This window comes from Myotis davidii, unplaced genomic scaffold, assembly GCF_000327345.1.
Source record: "Myotis davidii unplaced genomic scaffold, ASM32734v1 scaffold336, whole genome shotgun sequence".
Lineage (NCBI taxonomy): Eukaryota > Metazoa > Chordata > Mammalia > Chiroptera > Vespertilionidae > Myotis > Myotis davidii.
The window spans coordinates 143693-148910 of NW_006287905.1; the positions used below are offsets into that span (position 1 = coordinate 143693).

The 5218-nt window shown below is 47.5% G+C and overlaps 1 long non-coding RNA gene across 3 annotated transcripts in view; it reads left to right on the forward strand.

Annotated features, from left to right (window-relative positions):
• The window catches only part of LOC107182459, a 74341-nt gene that overhangs the window by 1570 nt on the left and 67553 nt on the right, over positions 1-5218 (forward strand). The gene's annotated exons all lie outside the window — the stretch shown is intronic.

The window sequence follows — 5218 nt, forward strand, 5'->3', positions numbered from 1 at the left end:
TCCGCAAGGGGGCAAAGGGCCGGAGATGGAGGAAGCAGGGGAGGAAGAAGAGGCAGGAAGTCCTGCACCCGGGTTAGAACCACCGCCGGGAGCTGGCGGCTGGGCAGCTCCCAGCTTCTGGTGGAACATTGGTCAGAAGAGGGTGATCAATCAAACTAAGCAGGGCACCCTACCCTTTACTGCCAGCGGCTGGAGCTGGAGCATCGGACGCTGGGCTTACTCTGTTTCTCAGATTGACAGTCGGCCTGGCCCCTCCTAGCCACTGCCCGGGGGTTTTGTAAAAATTAAGGGTGCAGTTACTTGCTAGATGCAGTTAATTAGATAAATATGGCTGGAGGAAATGGCTCGGCCAGTTCCAAGCCGGAGGGGGCACCTTACCTTTGTGAAATAGGCTGGAGGGAATTCTCAAAGCTCCTTGGTTTTGTTCTTTTTAAAGGAAGCCTTGCCTGGATGACGAGGGGGTAGCGTCAAAGGGCTAGAGTTTTATTGCACTTCTGTATCCAGAACACCTTGTGATTTAAAATTTGTAGTTTCTTTGGCAACAGTTGATGCCAAATCAGTGAAATGGCTTGTAAGGAGGGAGGGAGAGGCTGCAGTTGGAGAGCGGGCTAAGATCCGCCGGTTTCCACTCCTTGTTTACTGCTTGGCAGCCTCGCTTTTGACTGGGGTTAACTCTCTGTGCTCCACTGGACCAGATGCCATGTAGAGCTGCTCCCTGAAGATCATTTGTTTCCTTGATGGGGAACATTTCTGAGCAGAGCATATTGGTTGCCATAGAGAAAGAAATAAAAGGAAGAACACTGGTCACATTAAGCTATATGTTTGTGCACTGGGCTTTAGATAAAAGGACCCTGGTCCGGCCGCGGGGAAGCCAGGCTAGAGATCTCCAGCGCCACGAAGACGAGCTTTACTTTGGTTTGGACTTTTACAGTTGAAACATATAAGCTAATTTTATTGGTGGTTGTTAATTTTATATGACACGGTTTACTGAACAAAATAAACTTTGGAAGTGCTCAGGAGCCGCACTAGGGACTTGTCAGCAGGGGGCGCACTGACTCGCTGTAGCTAGTACTGAGTAAAATGTAGCTGTTTCCAAAGCAAATCTGCTCATTCAAACTTGCCAAAGGAGCAAACCTTTCTGTGCAAATTCACCACGACGAGTGAATTCACTGCATAACACAGGGTTTTAAATACGAGTACAATGACTTCCCCATCTCCCACCCATCCATGTCTGTGAAATGGCCTGAAAGAAACAGTTAAAAAAAAAAGAGGGGGGGGATTCGTCCATTTCTCTCCGTGAAGTGTACATAGGGCTGGAAAACAGATTGGGCTGTGAAAGCAAAAGCCCCTGAAAATTATTAAAGGTATGTAATAAGCTACTTTAGGAGCAACCATTCAGGTTGCAGACTTGGGGAAGCAGTCAGGAAAATAAAATGCATCCTAAGGTATGAACTATTAAATAATGCATGCTCTTCATCTTGATACATGCTTTGACTTCTAAGTAAAACTCAAGATCCTGGAGATTTAGTCAAGGCGTCGATGATCTCTTTTACTTCATTTTATATTTAATGGCTGCTTTAATCTCGGTACCTCCTATGGCTATGGGAAGATTTTGGATTTGTCTTTGAAGGGCTTGTTGGGGAAAAGAAACGACAAAATAGCCGTTGGTTAGAGATAACTGGGAGCTTGAAACTTCTTAGCATAATATTACTTAACAGAGTTGAAGAAAAATTTTATACAGTACCAGGTTTCTGCCCCAGAGAACTCTAGCTATCGACGATGAAGATGGAGCTGTATTTTGGATAGGATAAAAAAGATTCGTGAAAAACTTCTAAAACCGTGAAGAGCAAATTCTGACTGGTTTTGAGCAGGTAGTCAGTTTGTTGCTGACAATTTTCCCAAGGAGATTTAGAGAGCACCACTAAGAAAGGGAAGCCCTGAGTGACTGGACGTGAGAAGCTGGCGTCCACAGTTCAGCAGCTCAAGGCACCTGTGACTGCCACGGCCTGTTAGGAGGTGGGCGGACACGAGGTTCCCCTGGAAGAGGGGAGAGATGCCCTTTTCTAACTCAACTCCAAGATCAACCAGCTGCCGTCAGGAGCTTTCCTTTGAAACGAAGTTTGAAAAGTCCAGACTTGGCTTGACGTGGTGCTCAGTCTGGAGGATTGAAAGATTTTGGGAGTGATATCAGCAAAGGAGACACTGTAAAAAGCATTTTAATTCTGTTATTTTCATCTGTGAGCTCTCACATTTAGACTAGAAAATGCACTGTCAGGTTTGTACTAATAAAACAAAGTGCAAAATTGAGGAAACTGTAATTTGAGCCCAAACATTGCTTTTTCTTAAGTTCTCTGGACAAAAGACTTCTGGGGGGGATCCACATGAACTGGACAAACGCCTCAAAGCTCAACCGTACTTTGCATGCCTGGGCCGCTAAATGCATTTATCAATTATTACGGAGAAAGGGAACTTTTCTATTTAGCCAGACATTTTGCAAAACACTAGTTAAGCAGTCATTGTATATACATATTTAAACATACTTATTTTTATATCACTTTTCATGAAATCTGTGGCTGTTACTATTTTGGCAGCTACTTACTTTTCTGTTTTGCAAATGTACTTACCCCCCCCCTTCCCCCACCGCAAAAAAAAAAAAAGTTTGCTCCTCATATACATAGTCTTAGGTTACCTAAAGTGAAAGAAATAGGAAATCATGATTCTGAGTAAAGCAACAAGTTAACTTGAGAACTGATATATTATATATTAGACACCGCTAGCATTCTGTAATGATTTGGAGGTGGAAACGATCGAGCTGGGTATATGAATTAAGATTCAAAGTGCCGGGCAGAGCTACAGACTTTTAATTGTTGGGGCTGGGGACCTGCTTTTGCCAAATGAGAGAATGAAGAACATTACCTGGGTCAAATGTACAAAACACAAAGTGGGTACTTACTCATGTGCCTCCATTTGAGAATGACAAGGTGCTGGGTGCATGGAGGGGCAGAAGCACGCTTGCCATGATCATTCACAAATTAAAATGTGCAGCATACTCACAGCCTGCAGCATGTGCTGTCTACAAAGGGAAGGGCTCCTTCGCTGTAGCTTTCGGGTGGAAGGGGTGTGTGTCTTCTCACAGTGGAGGGTTTCTTGGTGGGGCTGAGAGTTTTGAAGCGTGCAGTGGTCCCCCCAGTTCTCTGCACCGCCTTGGTCACTGGTGTATCTGATCTGTAGGGAAGGAGCAAGCGCTTGGTTATTTAAATGGGTTCGAAGGAGCAGTTGTAAATTCAGACACTGTAGTTTCTCACCCTAAAGTAAGAAGTTTTACTTCTGATGCTTCTAGGGTGGCTTTAGCTGGATTGAGAAGGCGTGATAAGTTGGCTGTGGAGTGCCTGCTTCGGAAACAACCCATTTCCAACAGTTTGCCCCTCTAGCTGCATGCGTGCAAAGCCAGGCCTGTGAATGAAAGCTCCCAGCCGCTGGGGAAGCCAGAGCTGGCACCGTGTGACAGACTATTCTTGCCTGTCCCCCTCACCTCCGCACCTCACCCCCCATCATAATGGTCTTCTTCGAATTTACATTCATAGGGCCCATCTGACTGACCAGAGTGATGATAATGATTTATTAACAAAAACATGTGGGCATGTCCTTGCCAGAAAAATACTCCAAGGTCAATTTGGTGTGTGTGAGTGTGTCTGTCTGTGTTTTAAAAAACACAACCCAGAAATATCACGCAGCTTTGCCAGAGAGGTGGTTGGATCTCTTGAGGACACCAACCATTCCCCGTGGGCTAGATGGCGGCTCCTTCCCAGGTGGGAACAGGGTGGTCTCGTGCTGTAGAAGAGGCCTTGCAGCACGTTATGAAAAGACAACCTTTTACGTTGGCACCTGTGTTTTTATTATACTTTTACAGATTTAAACTTAGCTATTGTCTGTGACGCGGGGCACAGGTTGCGGCTTACCAGGCTGAAGGCTGCTCTTTGGAGCATCCCCCCCCCTCAAATGGTGCTTGTGTGGGGTGCTGAGGCCCCCCCTTCACTGTCCTGCTCCCATCCTAGGCCCACCCTGGACGGTCAGCTTGAGGAGGGTCTTCAAGAGCAGTGGCTATTTTGTTCACTTTAAAAATACAGCATCGATATACATGGATACTTGATACTCCAAATACTGCATGGTTTGCAGCAGTACAATTTCAGCTCTAAAATATCTGGTGAACAGACCTTGGTGTAGAACTCAATGACCTTGCTCTTGCCCCTGGGCTTGGCAGCCCCCAAGTTGAAAGCTATGTGTCCCTGTTTGCCTTGAACACTTACCCCTCCTCCCATATTTCCTGGTTTTTCGATAAAGCCCACAGGGAGGCTTCCAGGCTTGCGTGGTGGCGCCTGACAGAGGGCAGATCTCATTCAGTTTTATATCCGGGTGCATAAAGCCCCCAGAAGTCCAGGCCTGTATTGTTGGAAGGGCGTTGGTTGTGATTCGCATCGCAAAAACAAACAAAATTTCACTCAGAAAAACTGGCTATTAAAGTATCCTAACTTCGGAAACAGGAAGACTTCTCTGCAAAGCTCTGGCAAGTGATTCCTCAAGTCGGATTGGAACTTCCCCTAGAAAGGCTGGCCTTGGGGGGGCCCCCAGCGCTCAGGCCTCTATCCCGCAGCGAGAAACCTCCCCCAATAGGAGGGGGTTCCTGGGGCCTCGGGCACCCCCACTTCCTCAGATCGCATTGTTTTATTTAGAGCACGGCTCAAAAACCAAAATTCAGAGGATCCATTGCTCCTCTGTTCTCCCCCAGCCTAGGCACGCAGGGCGGCCTTCGGAAGTGGAATCGGCACTGCTTTTCAGTGGAAAAGAATAATGGAAATAAATGAAAAAAAAAAAGGCAAAGGGAGAAGGGATAAGATAAAAGGAATGAGGTGGAGAAAAAAGCAGGGAGAGATGGAGGAGATGGGACAGAAAGGGACAAGGAAGAGGGAGGTGGGGTGCGAGGCCGCCAGAGTAACCGCTGAGTCACCCCAGCAGGTCACTGTGTCCACAGGCGCCAGATGCCGTGGGCCCGGAGGACCGGGCGGGTCGAAGCCCGGCGTCTAGGCGGCCTTCGTGTCCGGTCTTCGGAGCGCCGACAGGGTTTTCGTTCCTTCGCGCCTTTTCGTAACAGAACCTTCTCCCTTCGGGAGGAGGCGAGGCTGCGCGGGAGGAGGGACGCGGAGAGCCCTCCCGTCCGCGC